Below are 26,036 nucleotides of genomic sequence, written 5' to 3'. Positions count from 1 at the left end.
CAAGAAATGTGTAATATACTACTAGCAGTTTGTTGATCGTTCCTACTTATCTGATTCCATCGAGTATGAGAATACATCTCCATTGTTCTAAAACCTGGCGACGTCCGATGGCAGAGAAGAATCATTGTGGGCCGCAATGTTGCTCTTCTTGGATGTGTGAGCTCGCAAAGGTCATCACAAGAATATAACGCATGAGACCGAAAATTAATAAAAAAAATAAAGAGAAGAGTTAGTATTGTTATTGAGTATTAATAATATGCCGATTTTTTTCGAGAGTTGTCCTACTGGAACTGTAGAGCTAATTGATTTAATTAAGGCATGGACCTAGACTTCTGGAATCGAGGATAGAGACCTCCGGACGCGAACGACTCATGAATGCGCGAGTGCGGGGGACTGTAGGTTCACGTTTGAGACCGCGTTTGAGTGAATACAAGTGCCGAGACGTTCATATTATCACCGGGATGTTATAATGTCTGGAAGAGCGCGAGTATAGGTTGCGTGGATGGTCGCGAAGGGCTCAAGCATTTTTATATTTGTTTGTCGCGTGTATGTGACTTTGCATTCGATTTTTATGTAGTTTCGCGCGAACACGGGCATTTGGAGGTTCACTCTCGAGACCGGGATTATTAATTTATAAGTGCTAAACCATTCACTTAGTCACCAGGGTGTTATACTTTTTACGAGATCGTGGGTGTGGTCGTGCGTGGATGATCGCGAAGGACTCGAGCGTTTGTATGTGGACGTTTTTGTCGCGTGTGCTAGTATGTAACTTCGCGTGGACACACCATTTTTATAAGCGTGCGGCCATTCGCATGTTCGCGCATTCTTCAACGATCGCACGTGGATGTCTTGTCTAGTTTTTATTTCTATTGGTCCAACTAAAGGTATGAATTTGGGCTGCTATGATCAAGGGCGGAGACTTCCGGACTCGACCGATTCATGATTGCGCGAGCTTAGGTTCTTAGGTTCCAACATTCACCTAATCAATCGGGGTGTTCGAATATTGGCGAGATCGCGGGCGTTCGTATTTGTGACCAGGTTTTTGTTATCGCGTAGGCCACGTTTGTACGTTTGGAATGAGGTGCCTGCAGAGAGAATTGGGCCCTAAACCCACATTATATATTATTTGACCATGGCAGTGGATAATAAAGGTCGCCAAGTTAAGTACTAAAATTGATCACAATGTAGCTTAACTAAAAAGAAAATCATCGTATCCCAAGTTTATGTGATATCATCACTGTAATACTGCTTTGGTGGAAAAGCCCCCGGACCACATCAAGGTACAGTATCATGCCGAGGGAACTATCAGAAGGGTAAGGTTCATTATAAGGCAAAAAGCCGAACAATAGACCAATTGTTCATAAAAACAGTCAGATTGACTATGACAGCACAAATACCAACATTTTGAAGCATACTTCGATAATAAGTTTGCATGCACGAGGTTTTTACGTTCATTTGCCTTGCCGTTTTAGTCGAAAGCAACGAAGATAGTGCTAAGTTGTTTTTTTTGAAATACGGGATTTGAACCGAAAACTATGGACGTTATTTCTGTTTGCATCTGAACTATTATTCTTCACCTCACTCAGATTGGGTAGAAGTTGACGCATTGTCAGATCTATTGTATGTTTGATAATAGTTGAAGTATGTTGGCAATTCCTAAGTTACGAAATCTTAGAACATATGGCGTTGGAAGCCAAAACAACGTCAACAAACCAGAAGAGCACTGCAATGACGTCATTCCATTCTCACAACCCAATGGGCATTGAATTGAACGGTATAATGTAAGCAAGTAGAGTTTTCTGACATTACTGACGTTGGATTAACCCTCAAATGTTTTTCAATTCAGAATAACTTTGGTATTCCTTATCAAAACTTTTATGTGGTACCTAAAATATCGATACTTATTTTTCCCCATTCCCCTTCCGCTCAACGACCTTCGATCTATATCTACCTGGTTCATACACTAGGTACAGTGAATATTAGTAATCGCTACGCGGAGTTTTGCAGCAAGGATATTAACCCAGAGTATACAAAAACGTTCAAAGAACGTTTTAATTAAAAATTGATGGTTCGGCAAGCGATTTGTTCATGTAGCATATGATTGAAGTTGGTTATTAAATGCATTTACATTAATCAGTACCTCTTGGAACACATTTTTCTACGTACATTACAACAGAAATAGTAATAAAAGTAGCTCTAAGCGCATTATTCATAACCCTTATTACAACTTGCAACGCGATTACCAGCTTTTCTAGACTCGTTTTACACACAATAGCAAGGAGGTTGCCACACATGAAGATACATACCTACAGAATGTATTGCGCGGAGACGAAGCACAGAGGAAACCCATGTTCTGTTACACGTAAGTAATAGGAAAATATCATATTTGCATTTGTATAAAAAATAATCTCGAAACATGATACTTTTCTTCAAATCTCTCGCTTCGTTTATTCCTATCGTATCATTCGTTGTCTATCATCGTTACGGAAAAAAACTTTTTCCATCTTCTTGCTCGTACAGTTAGTCAGAGGAACGTGCATGTCCCAAAAAGAGTCGGTTCATGAAGTCAACCAAAATGTATGTGTATGTTCTCTATATAGGCAAGAACCATTAGTTTATTTCTCTTACCTGAAACGAGAAAACAGAAGAAAAAACAAACAAGTTTAGTATATCATATTACAACCGATACAATAGTAAAATTCTTAATACAGTGACTCGTTGTCCGTCGGTCCGGTCTCTTTCCTGTTTGAGCTGCGATTGCTCGGGCTCGATCCGGATCGATCCTAATTTTCACCAACAATGGAACAAATCATATATTAGCATTGGCTTGGACTCGATAGCACGTGGCAAGACGTGACAATGCCATTAATTTGATCTATTTGGTTTAGCTTTTTCTTGTGACTTCGTTCCAAATCGGGGAGGATGGTTGACCTTCACGTTTCGTTTATGCCGACTTGGGTCCCGGAGGGATAGAATCGATAAATACTCATTATACGTGGGCAGCCGATTTCCACTGGGATCTAGTTTAGGCCTCTCTCAATTTACCATGTTATCACCAAACTCCAAGTGGTGCAAAAATACAACTAATTCCTGTTTCAATAGTAATTAGACAAGATAAGAGAAAAGTAATCAATCACTCTCAACAACCCTCCAGCAGGCGTAATGAATCGCAGCTGCTGCCATAACCGAATCGGTTGAAATGCAATCAACAATCACCATTTGTCAGTCAGCATTGGCAAACAACGCTGCAGTAAGCAGGAATCAACCATGAGAAAGAGAGAGAGAAAGCGACAAAGATCAGAACATGATGACTTCCGACAATACAAATATAATGAAATAACGCACACCAAACTACCGTCATTTCTTCGCCTCGCAATGACGTCAAAGCATGTTGAAGAAAAGCCAAAAGACCGCTGCAGCAGAAGTACCAGCCGGGAAAACTACGATGGAAAAGTTGCCATGGTGTGTTCCATCCTGATTTTCACAGTTGTGCTTGCTTCGGTTCGAAAATCCTCCAGTTCGCATTCTGGAAGAATCCTTTGTTTGCTAAAAATGAAAATGCAGACACAAGCGGAGAAAAGCTTATTTCAACCAATAATAGAGGGACCTTGAATTGTACACTTTTGTTTGCCTTTTAGTTTCCATTTATACCGTTTGTATCAGTGAAGAGAAAACAACTGAAAGTACTTAAGTAATCGAGTAATCCTGCAGGATGGAAGGGGGACTTTTGCCAATTAGTTTGTGATAAACAATAAGCTCCGAAACCGCGAAACTTCCGTTAAGAGCCGTGTCAAAACAAAACTAAGACTACTTGTAAGGATTAAATTTGAAAGCGATGATTGTAAGATAATGGCTCGCAAATATTTGTAAATTATAAAATTACATATTGCTTTAGTCGTTAATTTGTAACTCTGTCATTATTGTCCAGCAATTTAAGCATTCAATACCAAAAGTTAAAGATCGGTTTACATCATGGCTTGCTACTCGAATTTCTTCTGCTGTAAGTTTGTTAGAAACAGGACTAAATCAACTATTGAATTTCCCCAAGACACCCAGAAAACTTTTCGCTTCCAGCCAACAACGAAGCATTTTCCTGAAAGCACTAGTTCAAAACGCTATTCCAGGGAGCTCTAACCCCGGATTTCTCCATTAAAACGTCCCATTTATCTACCACCCAAAAAGGCAGCATCTCGGTTTCCATTAAAAGATATATCTTTATGTCATTCGAAGCATGGCCCAACCAGCAGCCGCGAACCAAACCGCGAACGATTTGCGAATTTCCACGGTGCTATTCCCTGACGCCCTCTAACTTCCCATTACGACAACCTACATGCCCTGCTGCATCGTATGGGAGAGGCCCGCATGACCCGCGATGGCCAAAAGCTCAGCTAAAAAATGTGCAAAATAGGGCTTTCTAAATGCATCCCTCCCTCATCCAAAGCGCAAGGGTTGCACCATTTGCAGAAATTCAGCCAAAAAAAATCCTTCCGGAAATATAGGCCAACAGTTGGTGCGAGGGGTTGGTAAACTGCATATTTCTATGTAACCAGGCAACGAGGAAGTTTATGATTTATTTTCTCTCCATCCGCAGTATGGTGGAGAGGTGGAAGTCATCTCAAAATCAGTTGCCAAGGATTCCCTATGGGGAGTGACTGGTTTGCTGGTTTCCTTGCTCAGCTAAATATATTAGAAAGGAAACACGCAACTTGCACTCAATTTTACATCGAACCGAGCAATGAGCCTGGAAACAACTCTTACTGCGCTTATGGACTAAATTAATCTATTTTTATTGGCAATAGCTTCAGTTTCTCTCCCGATTTAATTGATTTCATCGATGAAAAAGAGCGAAATTTTGCTAATGAAATAAAATTTTATGCGAAATCGGCTAATTCCAGCTTTTTGTTGCCTTGGTAATTTTTTTTTCGAAATTTGCTATTAAATAGTATTATAATCCAGCTGATGGAAAAAAATATTTTTTAATACCAGAAATAAAAAATTCAGCTTTTAAAACGGCCCCCCTCCCCACAGATGATTTTAGTCATATTCAACAAACTGGCGGACCCGACAATGCTTACAATCAATCGCTACGGTATTGAATCGAAGTATGTTAATCTTTTACTGCCGAGCCCCACTCATCTCGACACTAGCCACAAGTACAAATTCTGGTTCACTTAGAATTTGGTGACATTGTTCATCTCAAAACGAAAAATTTTTTGCATGCACTCGAAAAAATTCGTACATAGATTCATTAAAAAGTCACTATTTCGTAAACTGAACGATTTACGAAAATCGTGACCAAGTTCCTGATATTATGAATAGTTAACCTCGCATTCATGAAACTATTTGTGTTTCCAAAAGGCTGGTCGCGCCAAAAATATATATGGCGTTACATTACATTAGTTTGGTTACTGTGGTTTTTGATATGATTCTTGTTCATATTTTGGGGATACAGTGGATTGTATAAAGTATATGAACTAAGTGAACCGACAGTTGAACGATGTCACGATTTTCGTAATTTCACATCACGTTACCGTGATATTTTAGTTAAGAGCTATCAGATTTTTCTTGCGCAGTAATGTGATTTATGATCATGATATCAGGAGCTTAGTTACGATTTTCGTGATTTATATGCACGGTATCGTATTTTTTTCTTCTTGAGCTCACCTTCGAATTTGACAGGTGAAGTAACGTGACTCAAGTTTATGATATCAGCAGTTTTATCATGATATTCGTATTTTCTCTTCGCCTTATCGTTATATGTTATTTTTAATTACAACAAGCTAATACCCATCGCGCGTTGCTGCGATTTTCAACGAAATAGGAGGAAAACACAATTTGTCCCAAAGCGCCATCTGGCGGGCAGATAATCCCCAACCAATAGCACATAAACACGCTCCATAACAAAAGCCTACTGTGTGCAAATTTTTACGGAAATCGGTTAAGCCGTTTGGGAGTCTATAAATCAGATACATACAAACTTGGACTTTTATATATATAGATAGATAGATAGATAGATATGAACTGGATTATTAAAGTGGGACTGATTCACGGTAACTTGTTCGGTGAACCTTATTACGAGCGCGATTATAATGTATTTATGGTGCTCAGTGCAGTTTTCGTTTTCTGTCCGGACGTCACATTGAACCATACCAAATGAATAATGATGTTCTAGGACCTAATATATTTCTTATATCTGTTGCGTTCACCTATTACTAGTCGCTAGCAGCCGGACATAATTATATGATATTTGATGAAAAAATTCAAATCAAATTAAATAGAAAATTTCATCACAATGAGCCGAGTTGTATGAAATTGAAAACCATTAGGGATATATTCTAAATATCACAAATATTCAAGATAGATCATGGATCATGTACTAGGAATTAAGAACCAGTTCACGGAACCGTGAATATTATTATATAATTTTGTGAATTATTTCACAAGCAAGAAGTTCAGGCGTGATTATTATTAGTACACATATCCTTGAAGAATATATTTCATAATTTTGTAAACTATTTCGTGAAAACAAATGGTGAACCGTGACTAATTCGCTAGGAATCTGTTGACGTAAACATGAATTATTTTAATATTTCCCGAAATATTTCACCCGAACTCGTGTTATTGAATCGTGAATAATATATTAGAAATCATGAATTAGTTCGCCATGATTGAAAGGATGCATGGATAGCATTTCGAGTTTCGTGAACTATCACGAGAAAATATGTTTTGATTTAGTGAATCACGAAATCAAAACATATTCAGATCACGTGCAAGTTGTAAAAAATTATGAATTAGTTCACGACTTATAGTAGGAATCGGTGTAATGTTCCCAAATCTATAAATAAAACTAGGTTTTATCATGTTGTGAACTAATCCACTTTCAGAAAAACAATTTGATTTAACAACGAGACGGAAACCGTGACTGAAATTCACAAAACAAATATATCCACTAATGAAAGCGGTATGCAGGCGTTATTGAAGGGAAACTAAACATGATTATAAAACATATGATTTTTGTTCATGGTCGTAACGTGAAAACGTAATTGTTCCAAAATTCATGGCACTTTATTCACGATGTCGGGAACAATTTTTTTTTCCATGCCAGCTTGTACTAAAAAGTCGTTTGCGACTTGGTTGCCTAATGCGACTCCGGGTAGTTTTAGAGGAACGATTTGACGTAAAGAAAATTTAATTTAGTCAAAGTAAAGTAATGTGTAAAATATATTTGTTCTTAAAAGTGGTAGAACTGGAGCTGTAAAGCTTGGTTCTCGGAAGGCTCCCTGTCAAAATCATTTACTACAACTGCAGACGAGACGGGATCCACTAAAATATTGCTTGAGGCCACACGCAGTGGGCCGTAATTTTGATTGTGATTTGAGTGTCCGGTTCAGGTATGGAAGCGTGAAAACTTCATGATCGCGTGGAACCGAGCGTTTGTATGTTCGCGTTTGAAACCACGTTTATACATTTATAAGCACTAAAACATTCACTTTTATATACAAAGTTGAAAGGAAGAATTCTCGAAACTGCGGTTGTTTAAACACCAATATTTTGATATCGTTTTCGGTGAGCATAACATCACGCAAAACCAACTCGCAGATCAATCTGCAATTTTTGAATGTTGTTCTTCACTATAACGGTGAGTTTGCGAAGGAATTTTAAAGTCAGTTGTGATTTATTATTAAAAAATGGTTTTCATGAATGAAGAGTTTACCTACAGTAAAAAAAATCTCGCATAAATAACGAAACACCCCTTGCACTCTTCTATACACTAAAAAACAGATCATTATTGGCAAAATTATGCATGAAACTATAAAATATACATCCATAACGACATAATCGCGAGACAATAACACGTCTTCGCCGAAATAATTTTTTAGTATTATTGGCGAATAGGTAGACCACTGTGCAACGGCACTTTAAAAAAACTCCATTCCGGGATAATCGCGTTTGTGTTAACTTCATTCATGGATGGAGCCAGTGCGCTCAGTACAACTGCAATTTGAAATCTAGTGCTACGACCTGGATGAAATTTCGCGCAAATATTTTCCAAAGCATGTGCTTTTAAAATATGCAACAGAATATTTGGGGCATCATCTTTGTATATAACCCCTTAATCATCGGGGCGTTTTCATGTTTGCGAAATAGCGAACATAGGCGTGTGTGTGTATGATCGCGAAGGGCTCGAGCGTTTTTGTGATAACGTGTATGAACGCGTAGGCATGACCAGGGTTATCGTATTATGGCACAGAGCTCGAGCGATTGTATATTAACGGGTTTGATCGAAAGAAGATGTGTGTAGCGTGTATGAAACTTCGCGTGCATGAATTCGTTTTATAACCGTGTAACCGGATGCATTTTCGTGTGTTTTTAAAAGTTCGCGCGAATCGCAATTGTGAGTATACGTATCAGATCTGGAAAGGATTGAATTTCGCCAATCACTACAGTATCCCGCTATGGTGCCCTAAGGCTTATAATGTATATGAGTTTGTTTTTGGACAGATTGAGGGTGTGGTCCTGGGCTGCCAGACCCAAAAGACGGGACTTCCACACATGACCGTTTTATAAGAGTCTGATCGTTAGTATAATCGCACCTGAGATCTTGTTTATACATCCGTAAGTACTAACATTTTCACTTGATCACCGGAGTTTTTTTTATAAGCGAGATTGCGGGTGTAGGTGTGCGCCGACGATCCCGATTGCACATTCGCATGCATGGCCAGTTTTTATTCTTGCGAACGGCACAAGCGTTTGTATGTTGACGTGTTTGATCGTGTGATCTTTTTTATGACGCATATGCTAGTGGACTTTTAAATGTTCGTACGGTTTGTCTTTCTAAAGCGTAGTTTTCAGTATGATATGGCGTTTTGGTCACGAACAATAACTGAATTTTGTCCAACACCAACGTTTCGAAGAGGAAAAATAGTTACTGTCGTATGAAATTCGTGGCCATCTTTTCATATTAAAAACGGTCGTCCTTCCTACCATTGAGTGTACGATTCAGATAAAGAATGTGAGGTTCTGAGGTGTATTGTCTAAGGAAGGCACGAATCGTGATCGCCCAAGAGCGGATGTTTGTATACTGGCGCTCTAGACCGAGTTTATAAATTTGTAGGTGCTAGCACGTTGACCTAATCGGTGGAACGTTTTTATGATTGCAAGAGCATGGGGGTAGGTACACGCGAATGATCGCGTTTGTATTATCGCGAAAAGTTCGAGCGTTTTTGTTTTATTGTGCGCGTTCTTTTTATCGCGTGGGCACTTATATGTCGAGTTTACTAACGCGTTTGTGATTTCGCGTGTGCGCGTGATTGTTTACATATTCCTGCGCGCTTTTCAATGTCACCGAGAGAGAAACAGCAAAGGAAGAAACAACACATATACGACTTGTAAACAACATTAGATAATGTGATAATCATTTGCAGAACAGAAAACAAAAATAAATAAAATGGAAGGTGAGAATGGCAAAAACAAACACAACACGAAAAAAGGACACTAGTACTCTGCACACCATACAAATATTACAATCACTTGCTAGTGGGTGAATTTTGGTTTGGGCTGGTGGAAGTAAGAAAAATCATGCAACATAAAAAGGCATAATAAGCCCTCCAGACATCTTCGATGCACCACTATCAAGGCATATTGAAACTAACATCTAGAAGCAATTTTGTGTTCGAAGGTCAATAAGAAAAGCTACAACATTGTTCAAACGAATATGAATGGCTATTTTCCTAGTTGACAGTTTAAATGGAAAGTTACCAATAAACTAGTATTAGTTGTTGATAATTGATGCACTAAATTTATTCAAACTGATACATGTAATATCGTCAATGCAATCAGCCTAGGGGAAGGTTAATCACCTTCAAACACCTCCCAAAAGATATTCTTTTTTATTTAAAGCTTTACAATCATCCCTGCAAGAGCGATATGAAGCGTAATGATAAAATTAATTACTATACTGTGCATTCATTCATCCGAGTCATTTCTTAATAACCTTAACCATCTCTAACGCCAACCGGGAGGGTTGATCGAGAGCTAAAATTGATATACACTAAGGTTTTTTTTTACACGGGGGATACGTACCGTGTAAAAAAAAACCGTGCAAAAAAAACCGCGTTAATTGCGAAATCCGTGTAAAAAAAAACCGCGTTAATTGCGAAATCCGTGTAAAAAAAACCGTGTTAATTCAGAAAACCGTGCAAAAAAAAACCGCGTTAATTCCGAAAATCGTGCAAAAAAAAAACCGCGTTACATTCAATGCAAAAGACTTAGACGATTTTAGGAAAAGGGATGATTTCGGAGTTTTATCAAAAATGTTCTAAGTCCTTTTGAAGGCAAAAGACTTAGACGATTTTTGAACAGGTTTTTTTTGCACGGATTATGCAAGTAGCACGGTTTTTGCTTTTTCCAATTCCTTAGGTTTTTGGAAAAGTGGAAACGTCGGATCTTGAGGTTTCCTTTTGTCCCGCACTTTAACAATATGGTTGTTTTCGGTACAGTGTTAACGAGTAGGCACCAAATATCGATGCCTGAGGCCATTTGGAATACCAAGATGACGACTTCCGGTCTAACAGAATTTTCAATAACCCAATCAGTATGCATATTTTCCGAGCGGGCCTAATGAGCGCATGATAGAGATCAATGTCTGAGGCCATTTTGAAATACAACATTGAGACTATCGGCTTAGCGATATTCTGTATAACTCACAACATGGAGTGTTTTGGAACTGGATTGACAAATATGCAGTTGCCAGAGGTCTGACGTCATTGTAACACCCAAGATGGTTCTGATTATTTAGTATAAATATCCAGCGTAAAACAAAAAGATACATTTATTTTTGTATATTTTGCATTTATAAGATAAGAAAAATGTGCTCATGAATGGATTTACTCGAATTTGAGTTGGTTTGTCTGCTAGAGCTCATCGAGCGAATCTTCATGCGAAACTCAAAGTCGAATCAAAAAGCTGACATAATCAGGGGGAAATAATAAAATCAGGTCTTCGCTGTATTATTAAGGGGGGCGTCTGGTGTAAAGTGCTCAAACCGAAAGTTATTTTGTTTTACGATTTTGAAGGCAAGGAAACAATGCATCTTTTATGTAATGTTAAGCTTTAAATTTGTACGTTTATTCTGTACGAAAAAAATATTTTCACGGCCTTATTCTGCGCGGCGTGTGACGTGAGACGACGAAACTCACCTCACTTTACGTGACTTTTCTCACCCGATTCTGAGAGTCGACTCGGGTGAGGTGAGATTCCTCATTGCGGTTAAATGGGAGTCTCACGTCACCCGAAATGACTCTTCAGAATTGGGTGAAGTCACGTACAGTGAGGTGAGATTAGTCGTCTCACGTCACACGCCGCGCAGAATAGGGTCGGCAGCCACGCAGAGCCACACATACGAGCGTTCCAAGAGTAGACGTCCAACCATTTCCACGTCGAGAAGCGCCGCGGCTAACACGATGACTCTTGATAAAGTTGTTTGACACAGGAAATTAAGTAAAATTTGTAAAGCTTAGACTTGTAGTTACTCGATGAACCCAAAAAAAGTTCGAGTTTAGGAAAATGGCTTCATGTAAACCGAAAAATCTCATATTTTTCTATAAAATTCGTGCACTTTTCTTCAAAATAATAGAGAGAACAATTTTTTCATTCTGTTTTCTGTGGTTCACCGACAGGCTACACATATTGTGCATTTTCATAAAAAAATCAAGTCAATTCTTTAATTAGTTTTTGAGTTATCGTGTTCACCAATTTGAAAAACGCGGTTTCGAAAAAACGCTATTAAAGGATACTCCATATCAAATTGCATCACGGAAAAAATGACGTGGAAAACAATCCATTTGGTATTTTCTCTTAAAAATTTGGGTGGAAGTAGTTTAAAGTGTATTGTTCACACTGTATTTTTATCGCTGTCAGTCTTAAGAAAATTGTTGCCGATAGATTGAAATCTGCGTGTGTCACAGCAAATACGCGCGAGGAATGCATGGCTGTTTAAAACAAAAGAAGTTCAGCGTGGTCACCGAGATTGCGGGAGACTATTCTAGAGGCTCAATACTAACAATTAAGCGGATAAAAAAGAAGTCGATTTTTTGCCCACTACACCAGAAGCACTCTTAAGATGAATGAGATGTACACTAAAGCAGAGATGATGCTTATAGAGATGCTCGAAGACTGAAGCCAAAAGTTCCAATCGAACCCAAAACAACGGTTCCAAACTAGCAATGTAAACAAATATGGCGGATTTAGGAAGTAATGCGTGGGGAGTATCGAGATTGAAATGAAAAGAAATGCATGTCTGCATCCTGCATCCTCGATACATTTTTTCTAGTGCAACGAAAAACATGTAGACAGGCTCAGTAACGTAAATCAATGCGTTTCCAAGTTACATGATTGAGTATTGTGGGAAATATTTCAAAAAAGGAATTCGCCAAGCATTCATCAAAACTACAAGTCACTCGCTGTTTACACAATATTCCTGGTTGCCAAAACTAGCAGACAAATAATTTGTAAAACCGTGCAGCCAAATTTACTGTTTTTCTCGCCGCGTGTCTTTATATTTAAAACATCGTCTTGGCACTAAAATAGAAGTCACCATCTTAGATGAAAACATGACTTCCGGAATTGACATCCGGTATCTATTCATTAACGCTATTACAAAAATTCTCACATTGTTGTGGTAATTGAAAATTTTACTAAACCGAAGTAGCCATCTTGATTTTCGAAATGGTCTCAGACATTGATATTTGGCACCTACTCGTCAATCCCGTTCCAAAAATACTCATATTGATTGGGCTTTGGAGAATTCCACAGAACCGGAAGTCGCCATCTTGAATTTCAATATGGCACCAGACATCGATATCTAGCGTCTATTCGTCAATTCCATTCCAAAAATACCCATATTGATTCGATTTTAGAGAATTCCAATGAACCTGAAGTCGCCATCTTGGTTTTCCAAATGGCCTCTGACACTGATCTCTATCATGCGCTCTATTAGACCCGCTCTGAAAATGTGCATGCTGATTGGGTTATAGAGAATTCCACTGAACCGGAAGTCGCCTTCTTGGTTTTTAAAATGGCCTTAAACATCGATATCTGACGTCCACTCATCAATCCCGTTCCAAAAATACCCATATTAATGGGGTTTCAGAGACTTCCACTGGACCGGAAGTCGCCATGTTGGTTTCCAAAATGGCCTTAAACATCGATATCTGACGTCCACTCATCAATCCCGTTCCAAAAATACCCATATTTATGGGGTTTCAGAGAATTCCACTGAACCGGAAGTCGCCAGCTTGGTTTTCAAAATGGCCTTAAACATCGATATCTGACGTCCACTCATCAATCCCGTTCCAAAAATAGCCATATTGATGGGGTTTCAGAGAATTCCACTGAACCGGAAGTCGCCATCTTGGTTTTCTAAATGGCCTCAGACATGAACATTTGGCATCTACTCGTTAATGCTGTTCCAAAAGCAATCACTTCCACTTTTCCAAAAATCTTCGAAATTCTTTGCATTCAAAATGGAAAAGCAGAAACCGTGTAAATTTCAAAATCCGTGCAAAAAAAACTTGGTCAAAACCGTCTAAGTCTTTTGCCTTCATAAGGATTTTTGCTAAAACCGTGTTAATTGCGAAATCCGCGCAAAAAGAAAATTGATCAAAAATCGTCTAAGTTTTTTGCCTCCAAAAGGACTTAGAACATTTTTGCGAAACCCGTGCAAAAAAAATTGTTGAGAAATCGTCTAAGTCTTTTGCCTTTAAAAGGACTTAGAATATTTTTGCGAAAAACCGTGTTAATTGCGAAAACCGTGCAAAAAAAACCGTGCTAATTGCGAAAACCGTGTAAAAAAAGTCGTGTAAAAAAAACCTTAGTGTAATTGTGCAGTTCCAGGAAAATCACTTACATTCTAACAACCACAACCACATTGACGACGGCCGCGTGATAAAACCTCCTGGTGGAATGCACGAACCAACAAAGAAAACAAAAAAAATCATCCGAAACTCTCTCTCCCCAATATCAGTTCAGACGACACAAGTTCATCGGGAGTTCGACTAATGGAAGGAAGAAGGGCTGGGTCCCGCTAGCGGTTGAGTGGTTTGGTCGGCGAATGGGTGGTGTGGTGAATTTGCGAATCGTCGGCGCAATTAATAAAAGTGTAATGAAAATTCCGAACACATCGCAACGCAATGCTGGCTGGCTATGACTCTGTTTCGTCTCGTCTGAGCTGCAGTCACTGAGTTTAATATAAGCTGATGTAATTGCCGTTTGTATTTGTTATTTGTTCGGAAATATAAATGAGTCACTCTTTGCTGGTTCAGTCATTCGAATTGTTAATTTAGATTAATTTTTGGTCATAACAGTGTAATACATAGAATGGGGTCTTTTTTTTGAAAAATAATGAGAAAATACCCTGCGTGGAATATGTCATAGTCAGGTGTATTTTTTTTTTCTTCATCATACTATAAAGCGTCTGTCAAACCCAGTTGAGGTGAACGTTTCCCCTTTGTTCCTCACAACTAGGTTATATAGGTTGGAACTCGCTGCTGCGTCAATCCAAGCTGGATTGTCCCTTTCCTCTCTCTCTTCGAACGGTGAGTTGCAGGTAAGGATAGCATGAGGACGCACGGCACAGCGGTCAAACCCGAAACAGATTGGTATGCCGGATCATAATTATGGTTCTGGGATGGTATAATGGAGAGAAAAGTTAGGTTTTTCATTCTTGTCGTTTAGATCTAAACTTCCTTTGTAGAGAACAAATCATTCTCTATAATCTCAGGGATCATGAAACATAGAAGCAATAAAGTACAATGACTTTACAGATTGTTGCACTTTTTGGGTGGGGTCTGGAACCGAAAAAGAAAATCACCAACAATTATGAATGAAATGTTAGCTGCACCTTGCGCTCTATCTTTCTCGGGAAGTACAGTGCTGATAAGGTAAAAGAAGAATGTCTTGAGTGTAGCTACCGGTTTCATTTTTTAGGAATTGCTTTACTGCCGCTGGAAGCATATCTGTCCCATGTTACATCAAGACGATTTTTTGTTTTATGCATCAAATAGTATGATTTCGTATGTACATTTAGATAAAATAACGAAAACATATATTTTGTTCTGAAAAAATACAAAAACAATATCAAGACGATTTGTCCCATCTGAAAAATGGAGGCATAATTGTCCCACTAATAAATAGTATAGCCTTGAACATGAAATTCTCATTTTTTTTATCTTAGATTTTCACCTGGTTAATCCTCGAGAAGAATTTTATTTGCATTAGCATTTACATTAATTCTTACATATTATTTTAGTAATATTTTCGAAGCAATGATAGTTTGATACTGAGTTTCTCATGGGTTTGTAGGCAAATTTTTATAGAATATCTGTTTGTTCTCGGCTATGACTGGCAGGACGGTTGCGAGTAAAGCGTTTTTTCTCTCCTTTTCTATGCCACGAGGAGTCTTTTGTCGACTTAGATGTTGTTCTAGTGCAAAACCACTCGAGACTAATTTGTACTGCTTTTTTGAAAACAGCAAACAATATTCGAGTTGCGTGCTAGCGAGATGGTTAGAATATCCAATTTTGAACGCACCTTTCTTGAAAATTATTTTTCTCATATTTTCAATGTACGGTCTAGGCTTGCACATGTTAAGTGTATATTGGGAAACAGACAATTTGTTTTGAAAGAAATCGTTAGCCTTCATATCTATAACTTCAACTTTCTTTTTAGCTTTTGCGACGACCCTTTGAAAATCTTGGTATGTGATGACCTTGTCGTGGCGCATTGCAGTTTCTACTGCGGCGTGAAAGCTATCCGCTGCCATAAATGTGTGCCCAGGTTCAAAGTATTTCAGAACGATTTCTTTGAGTTCCATTTCATCCATATTAAGAAGTAGGATGATGTGTTGGAATAAATTCCAATTTTTGTTCTGGGAAGAACAATTGTCTAACCAAAACGTTATTTTTTCCAATGTTCTGTACTTTAGAATAACGCTGTGGAAACAGCTCAAAATGTCATTAGACGTCCGACCAGCGACAGATTCGTTCCAGATGCAAGCGACAACCGGATTATGCTTTGCATATGCCCCCACAGGTGCAAAGGTTTCGTTAAAGGCTAGCAGACGTTGAGAAAATATAACTGTTTTCAAACCCTCCAGCCGAGGTAATTGTATGACCTGCAATTTTGAAACCATATTAAGTAAGGATAACGATAGAGATGTTCATAATTACCTTCTGTAAATCAACTGCCATTATTAGTTCATTCGGTAGTGCAGAGTCGCCGTCCAAGCGATATGCCGCTCGCGATGCGCTAGCTAGCTCTAAATGGTTAGTGTATTTTAAGCATAAGTCACACTTCTCCTCTATGTCCATGTGACCGGAGTTTCGTTTATGTTCATCAGCAATCACACACGTTTCGCACTGTTCATGCCCTAGCTTCACAAGCGAGATATTCATTTTTTTTAGGACACGACAGTACAAGGAGTAGCTGGCCTTCACTTTATGAGTAGTTTGAAAATGTTCATACATCGATTTTTCCGTAAGATCTGAAGGTAAATACAGACGATTCGGTGCATGTACTCGGCGATAGTGCGAAATTGTTGGTCCATAGCTCAAAATGTGTGATTTGATTGCCTCACGTTCATGCAATTTCCGTTCATACTTTCCTCGCTTGTATTGTCGCGGACCTTCGCCTTGATCCATTAGAGCTCGATAAATGACGTTACTGTAATTCGAAATAATTAATCACCACAATATTCAACACAAAAACTTTCGGCAGACTGATACCGGGTCACCACTTGCAGCTGGCAAAGTGCAAACATATGACTGTTTCTTAATTATTTGCTTTGCAGCATTCCGGTTTCTCCGTCGTTTCATTGGTACGCTGTGTGCATATGCGCGAATAAAAGCACTCTGACCAACGGTATCAAGACTCCAATACGTTTCGTGTACATTCATTCTGTCATCTTGCGACAAAAGGTTATAGCACTCCTTACGACAGCCGCACAGGCCCTGGATTATGTTGTAAGCCACTCGTCGTTTTTTTGCTGAAACCGTTCTTCGGATCTCCTTTTTTGTCTGTTTCTTGGTCCTATCTTCCGCGGGAGGGGAGAAAAAACTGCCATCAGAATCGAAATCATGGTCCTGCGTCACTGCCCGCTTTCCAGAAGCAACATTTTCACGGTGGTTACTAACACTCACTTCCGTCATATTGTAATTAACCGGAAAACGTTCTTCGAAACACTTATCAAATCCATGAAATTCTTCTTCATCCGAACTATCTTCGCTGGATCCGTACATCCGGAGTAAATCCATCGCTGACATTTTGATATTTTTTTTGCTAGTCAGTTAACTGCAGCGAAGCGCGTCGAAATGAAAACAATGTCACTGTGGGACAAATATGCGTACATTATTCCAAGTTGGGTTAGATTTAGCAGCATAACTGTCCCACTGCGTATTGCTTACGTACAAATTAGAATATATAAATATTTTCACCAAATTTCAATGAAATGTATGAGCCTGTGTTCCTTTTAATGCAGAAGAGCTTAAAATATAGCTTTATGGAGGAATATTTGTCGAAAAGGAGTTACAACTTTGATCGCGTTTATCTCGTTTATGCATTTTGTAACATGGGACGAATATGCTTCCACGGGCAGTTTATCCGGCAGTCGTTTCAAAATTGCTTACATTACATCCTGTTGGATAAGAAGCAACTTCAAATAAGTTAGAACATTCTCATACCTCATGGTTCAGCTTAATTATACATGATTTAACTTTAATAAACCATGATTCTTTTCATGATTTTATGAACAGATTTTTCTTCGTTAGTGTCCTGTACACTCAAAGCGCAGTTGAAATAGAATGCTACATGAAAGCAATACTTTTTCATTGGACGATTCGGAATTGAACCTTAAAAGAGATACTTTAATAATCCAGTAAAAGATTGATTTTTTCCTACAACCCTAACAAACTGATCAAACTCATCTCGATTAAAGTTGCACAGAACAACTAACGACTGTTCGTTGCTCCTTATCAACCCACATCGCACGACACTGAGACAGACAAGCTGACGAGAATTTTCAATTTAAGTTCTTCCGATTCCTGCATCCCTTACCCGCTCAAGGGTTCTCCTCCTGCCACAATCGCTGTGGTGCACATTTTCCAGAATTGAGAGCACCAAATGACTGCGTACACGGGTGAGTTGTACACTCTGGACAAAAACTCCCCTTCAGCTGTCATTTGCTATGTAGTGAAAGAGGGACTACGACGATGTCGGCAACCATCATCTCCCTTGAGATTAATCAGCAGCAGCAGGGTTGTACCGGAAACGACGCGATGGCTGTTCTCGAGAATATTATTCTTCCATGTTGGTAGAATGTTTGAAAAAAAATGTCCTAATTGGAATTCGCTTCGCAGAGCTTCTAACCGAGCGATTTTTATCCAGCGACACGACCTTCAACCCTGACCGGGCATTAGACGCGTAATTGAATCGCGAAAGGAATGCGAAGTTATACGAACTACGAAAAAAAGAAGGATAAAAAGCAATTTATATTGTGAGCGAACGCAGCTCTCGTGCTTCGTGGTTAATGAAGGAACAAGTGGTTGATGATTATGGGGAAAAAGCTAGCAGCGGGCTTCGAGCTTCAGGAACCGGGTGACAGTCACGGAATTTTCAACTCCCACAGATCTTGATTTGGCAGGGATGGAGGTGTTTGAGGTTGGTATCAGTATTCATATTGAAAGACTTCCGGCTTTTGCGAGAGGGTATTTTTTGCGAGTGAAAAAACTTCTGTAGTACAGGAAGTAATGGTATACATAGATCGTTAAAGATGATAATCAACCGGGCTCTTATTGCGTTGGGATTCGACAGAAAGGGGGGGCTACTTCTTTTCACCGTCTCTGTTGTAAGGAAAATGGAATCAGGTCAACAATTGGAGGGTTGTTTTGCTTGGGATCGCTGTGACACAATTAAATTGGAAGTTGTTTGGTTCCGCCATTCGAGTAGCGATTGCGAATTGCTAACCTTATTTTTTTTTTTTCGTTTACATGGTGTAGGTCAGGGCTCAATGAAAAAAGTTCGTTTCAACAACTATTCCATTAGATTATTGCTGAGGCACCTTCGGAGTTGGTAGGGAAACAAACTATATCACTGCCGGAGAATGAATGAGTGTAGTGCCTGTAGTGCCTTAGAACTGCAGGTTGTGATATTATTCTCAACCCGATGTACAACTTTAATTGAATGATCCAGCTATGAACGATGAAGTTTTCGAAAAAGTTCCTACGCTTCCTATAAAGATGATTATGCTTGCTACCCGGTACCGGAAAGGACAGAGTTTTAGCTGTACTAACGCTCATGTTCATAAAAACATTACATGTTTTCGGAATCACTTTTCATTGCAGAAGTTGGTGCACTTAAGAACACCCTTAATTAATAGTAAATCTTGCAACAGATCTGACTAATAGCACATCTTAAAACTCCGACCCGGAAATGGTCTACAGTCGGAACACTCTAACCTCCATTGTGCTTCGCTAATTGTGGGTGCGGCAGAGTAGTGGGGGGTCGCCGTGCACAGAAAAGATCGTTCTGTTCTCATTGTTTACGACATGAGAGTTACGTTAAGGTACCGCACCTTTGAGGCTTTGAATGCGGTCCAATGCTATACAATAGCGCGAAGAGTCGATGAAAAAAAAAAACAATCCAACCAACCAGAGCGAAGTTTGGTGGGAAAGAATATCTGTCCCTGCATAAATGAGCGTTTCATATACAATCGAGATTTGTACTAACCGGAGTAAGATCAAGTAAACGGCGACTCTGATCACGTACTGTTTATACTTTTTCACCTTGATGAATCAAAACTTTGCACACATAGTGCAATGAGTCTAGTTCCATCCTATTCCTATCATCACTTTACCTATTTGAAGACGTTGACTGCCCGTAATCGCATGTCAGTCCCATGTTCTATGGGATTCCCTATCTACATGGGACTGACTTGCGATTATAGGCAGTTGATTAGATCAACGATTTTCCATCTTTACTAAATAAAATGGTTCAAATTGTAGGGCGAAAATTAAGCTAACCGGTTCGAGTTTTCGTTGCACTCCAACAGGTGTATTTGTCAACTATTTTGTCTTGTTGTATGCTAAGCCGTCTGGAAGCTACAATCTCGAAAGCAGCCCAACAGCTCGGCCTTATTTCTAAAATCAGACTGAATACAGTCGTTGTCCTGTTCGCTGGTTTGTCCACTACGTGAACTACTGCTTCTTTGATTTGAAATCCTCTTTAGCTCTCTTGAACGGATTCAACATGCGCAGGAAAGATTTGTTCGACTCGCACTACGAGGCCATCCATCGCGGCATCCTTTCCATCTACCCACCGTATCTTGATCGATGTCGCCTGATCGGTCTTGACGCACTGGAACGACGCAGAAAGAATCAAAAGGTAGTATTTGTGATAAAGATATTTAACGCCCAAATTGATACTCGAATGATTCGGCTCCATTTAGTCTTTCGCATTGCGTAGCGATCTCCATGCTTCAAGATTTCATCGCATGATGTTTTAAGTCAACTAGGTGATAACAGCATGTATACGAGATTTCCCCACAGTCAAGAATCTGTTCGATTCTGATGAACAGTGGCACAAATTCTCACGTAAAGTTTCGCGTTCTTCCATTTTATAATCTGAATGGTGCCATTCATTAGCAATGGAGTATATATAGGTGTGGCAGAGCACACGGTTTGGTAGTATTGGCAACCAAAAATATGTAAACAATCCAGAAGCAGATCGGATCGACGTCATAGCGCTCACACGATCCAATGGGAGCGGAACGAACGGTATGACGAAAGCAAGTCGATTTATTCTGTGATCACTCACACCACTCATGTAAGATTCATCTTACGAATACCAAAGCGCCCTGTATATACTACTTATATTCATTAGGACTATTTGAAATAAAACAAAAAAACAACTTTTCCGCCGAAACAATCAAGCTTAGAAGTTGAGGGTCGAATCAATTTTGTAAGCAGCACGAAATCATGGAGCATCTTTATACGGGACGAACTACATACACGCATTGCTTAGCAACCGACGTCTGTGCTCATTGGGTTGAGATTAGCAAACTGAATGTCTAGGGATGTCCTAAAGCGAGTGCCCTGTCACCACTTTTAAGGAATCCCGTCGTCGGTGGCTTGTTGATTCTAGTTCTATCAGCTTGGTTTTCTGATATATGGTTTCGCTATCCTGTGTTGTTGAGCAATGCTGTCTTCCAATTGAATTATCAGTAGTTTATCAATATCTACCAATCGCCTGCTAGATAATATATATATATATAGCAGTAGACCTGAATTTTTCTTTAAATGACAATCTACAGACGAATCGAAAACTTTTTAACAGTAAAGAAGTTTAATATTATTACAAAAACCTATAACTTGCTCGTAATTTTTTAAAAACTTGCACCGAATGGGAACCTTCTTGATCGATTGAACAATACTACCCTAAAGCTCGGGAAAAGTCTCTACAACTTTTGACAACCTGCGCCACCAGAAATCACCAATCCGGATCCTCCCTCCGGTCAACAATTTTCCAACGAGTAGCAATCAGCCACCCGGAAAAGCTATAATGTTTCACCGAATACTAATTTTACGCTTCATCGATTGGTTCCGCATTTCGCGTGACACTCGTTACCTTCGCAACAATGTGGAGTCCACAAGACGCTTCGGCAGGGTCGTAACCTTTTACGACTCTTGGCCACAGTTCCAATTTCCTTTTTGAACTACGCGCTTTATTAGTGTGAATAGTCACCACCATCATCATAAACCGGTTTGGGAGGTGTTCCAATTTAGTTGGGTACTGGAGCGGAATCGCGCTGTCGGGATCCAAACGGCACGATTAATAGAGTCCGGCCGAGAGCAGTACCGGAGTCATTACGCAGACGATGAGTATTTAGTTGCAGCATAGCGATGGAGGCCTTTCCGACGGGGTGGAAAGTAATTTCGAAAATTAATAACTGCCCCGTTCGCTGCGAGTGTGGGGCGGCGGCGACGACGACGACGGCAACGGCTATGCGAACGGATCGTCGTTGAATGGTTTTACTGACGCCTGACGAGCAACGGATTTCGACTTTGTCCGTGGGGAATTCAAGCTGGCGTAACGCCCTGAGCTATAAAACGTTGTTTCGTTGTTTTACTACTGATAGGAATGGTAGTGGAGATGGATGTATGCACCGTTGGCGATGATTGGCAAATGGAGTGATAATGACCCGTACATAATCCATGTATGGTTCCCTGGAAGAGTTTTGGTCGGATCATTCCTATCCGGATGGAGTGAAAGCATAGCCCAGCTATGATCAAAATCGAGCTGGGGAGGATTGATTGTAGCCGCTCACCGAACGAAAGGATTAAAATTTTCGGATTTGCATACGCCATTGTACGGGAATTGTGAACGACGCCGACCGCACTCCTGGACCTGCCAGGGTGCATCTGCAATTTGGATTAAAAGTTGCGAAGCAAAAAACCCACGTAATCCACCTGTACGACGCCAGCGAGGCTGACAGTGACGAGCTGTTTTAAATTTCCTGCCGCGAAAGCCCGGAGAGCTTTTTTCCCGCGGTTCCAATAGATTACCTGGAATCTGCAATCCCACAGTTAGCTTGTGGTCTGCAGTAGTTCGGCGTATCAATAGAACGGATAAATATGTAGCAACAACCATGGATAGCCGGATAGCCGATATAGGCCTGAAAATGAAACTGAAAAACTTCTTGCTGGGCATATTACTTTCCTCATCTTTTGGGGATGGGAAACGAAACGGCATAAGCGAATTAAAAGTTGGATCTTAGTTCAGTATTATGAAGCAAATTACATATCCCTGTAAAAAGGATTGGTAACAGGTATAGGAGTCAGCAAAACAACAGTCTAACTATCCCGAAAATACGATTACCGAAATTTTCTAACAAAGCGGAAGCCAATTGTTAAAGTTACAATCAGTATTTGCTTCTTTTGGACGTTTCGGGTACAATACCCCATGCTTTGTCCCTGCATCCTTTTCGAGGAACGAATTTTCCCCTGAAATCAGCTTGCTGCGTTCACTCCTAAATCAAACCATGAAGCGCTTTGCTATTTACTTCCTCTCTTTCGCAGAAAAATTCGTCCTTCGCGAGGTAAAAGTAAATAACCCCTAATGTATTATTCCTTCTACCTTTCTACAGCTGCAGCAATCATCATAACTCAAATCGGTCCACCCCCGACCGAGGGCTGACGGACAACGGAAGTCAAGCCAAAAATACAACATTAAACTTCTCGGATACACCAACTACTCACCTTATCAGCAGGTATGTTTTTGGACGACATCTTTCCCCAGCCTGCAGAGCAGAAGAAGAAGGAAAGATCCTCTCGCTGCCTGGCCTCCTACTGCTACTAGCCTAGGTTAGGTACGTACCAGTCGAGAACTGGTATTGGTGCGCACCGTACCTTTGCTGCTGCTGGTGTGTAAGTACGACTGCGAGAGCTCCGGAGGTTCGATGCAATTTGCAGCACCAGTAGCTCAGCAACGATATCGATTGATGTAATTCTTCCTGTGTTCCACTGTCTCGCTCGAACCCACCCTCACTCAGTGGAGGTCGACACACAAAGGAATGCGCGTCGTCTAAACTGTTTTGTTTCACAATTTACGGACCTGTCAGCTGTCAGCGTTGTTGATAGCCTCACCAATAATAATAATGGCAACACTAACAAGAACGACCTGCGGTTGCACCATACATGACCCGCTTCTATCGATACGTTTTCAACTTCTTTCCTCTGAATCTTTCACATTATTCCTGCGGAATGCACACGAAAGGACAGCAAAAATCACGTTCAAATGGGCGTGTATTTAGGTGTGGGAGTGTGTGCGTCTACTCCAACACAATCGCACAATTTGTTGATGTTTTTTCCCCTTTTGCGCTAGCGCTTATTACTGACTTATTTTGACATTTACGGAACACTGATTTTCACACTATTCTGATCCTGGGAAACGATGCCCACTGACAACGGAAACACTACCTTCCTTCTCTGTATAAACACTGTGACTATGTGCGCACATACATACACCTATACACAATGACGGCAGCAGCTATCGAATGCACTCAACTGCGAATTGCAGCAATTCCGCTGGGGGCTCACTGATTCAGAATTGCACAATGCACCAGCAACCCGCAGCAGCAGAGGACAACCGGAGGGAAGGTCGAGGAGTATTGGTGTTGTTTTTGTTGTGCTCGCTCGATGGGATACGTGCAAATCTGGAAGAGGAATGCAGAGTTGCAAAAGTTTAGTTAGGTATTTGTGGTATGCTATATTGTTTCACGCTGAAGAGAAAGTACCGAATAGAAACTTTTTTTTAAATGCTCGATGAATTGTTTTGTATTTTGCTTAACAACACAGCTTACAATATTGTTCAGATCCATCTTCTGAATCCTTCACCTGCCTCCTTTTTTCTTCCAAAAATTCAATATTTGGCAAGGCATTTCTCAACCTGCAAATGCTTCATGTACCATGTCTTCCCGCTGCCAACAGTGGAAGAATGCTTCAAAGCACTTATAACAGTACCCAAACTCTTCCCAAGTCATCGTTCGGTTGTTTTTTTGGTTCCAACATTCTACCGGAACCTTCTGCCTAATCTGAACGGATTTTCCAAATTTGGAGAACAAATTATTGCGGAACATTTCTTGAGCGTTTTTTTTTCAAAACGTCATATCTGCAATGAGTTACTCTGTTTACTTTCTCTTTCGATTTTTACGGCGTCACTATAACTCTTTTCACTTATTTTACAGTACAGATCGAAAGACGGTGGTTTTAACTAGCATATTATGCAAAGAGTTGAAAGATAAACATTAAAGTGACCGAATTATTAACAGAAGAGAAAGTAAACAAAGAGAGTAACTCATTGCAGATATGACGTTTTTAAAAAACGCATCGCGTAGATATCAGTTTCGTTCGGTCCTAACTCCACTTGATGATCCCCAGAGAACATGTGCGAACCGACGACCTTGTGTTCTTTTTTTTCATTGGAACAACACATAAAAATATCAAATAATAAAACAAGAGTAGTATCCTTATTTCGGTTTACTTTGCTTTAGATTAAAACAAGTAAACTTTGGCCAAATGAAATTTAGTAATAGCTTGGTAAGTACAGTAAAACCCATTATTTTATTATCTCATTATTTTTAATCTAGAAATATTTACCAATATCGATTGTATCGTTTAAAACGGTATAAAACCACCTGTAATACTAGTGACAATGATTCTTTTCTGAAAATTCATGTTGAATTCCTGAAAAACAAACATGAAACGAAACAGGGAAAGCCTTGAACTATACGTCGTCAGTTTGGCAACACGGAAGAGTTCACTGGTGAGTGCTCCATACTTTTCACTCAATCTCCCAGTCACGGGGCACTCACTCTTTCATTGTTTCACCATCGGAAAAAAGCTTCGATTTTTCTGTTTTCCTCTTCACATACTACGAGAATCAAAATAACTTGCTCTGTCCATCTTTGTTTTCTATTAACTCAAATAGCAGATGGAAAAAACTAGTTTTCTTCCTGTATTCTGACAACGATCACTTAAAAAAAACTAAAAACACTACTGCACTTGATTTACAAGTATTAGTCAAAAAGAAACTTTCTCTTCTTCGCTTAAGATGCTTCATTCAACTTGCCTCGAAGGGAACACAGCTCCGCATGCTCCACTCCCTCTTTTACCAACACACATCAAGCGCCTGTCTATCCGGATGGAAGAAAAAATGACCACCACTGCTGCAGGCTATCCAGCACCACAAGATGGATCCCAAATCCCAACCCGATTCGCGCAAGTTCCGTCCGACCCTATAACCAACAACCCACCACAAGGTTCGCGTTTGTTAAAATCACATTTTTTCCACTTCAATGTCCAGTGCTCGTCGATTATTGCACACACCTCATATTACGCGAGAATGGCGAACTGCGACCGAACAGCTTCTGATCGAACGAACGATTTCACTGTTCCCCTGCTGGATCGAAGAAGGGAATGTGCACTGCG

At 39.9% G+C, this 26,036-nt stretch overlaps 1 long non-coding RNA gene across 1 annotated transcript; it reads right to left on the bottom strand.

Annotated features, from left to right (window-relative positions):
• Window positions 1-23,306: 23,306 nt before the first annotated feature.
• On the bottom strand, window positions 23,307-25,670 carry LOC131676812 (uncharacterized). The gene is made up of 2 exons (XR_009303246.1): window positions 25,206-25,670; window positions 23,307-24,262 (listed from the first exon to the last, which is right to left on the bottom strand). It is a non-coding gene; the product is annotated as an uncharacterized LOC131676812 (long non-coding RNA).
• Window positions 25,671-26,036: the final 366 nt, after the last annotated feature.

This window comes from Topomyia yanbarensis, chromosome 1 (assembly GCF_030247195.1).
Source record: "Topomyia yanbarensis strain Yona2022 chromosome 1, ASM3024719v1, whole genome shotgun sequence".
In the NCBI taxonomy this organism is placed as follows: domain Eukaryota; kingdom Metazoa; phylum Arthropoda; class Insecta; order Diptera; family Culicidae; genus Topomyia; species Topomyia yanbarensis.
This window is presented reverse-complemented; position numbering and strand designations above follow the sequence as displayed.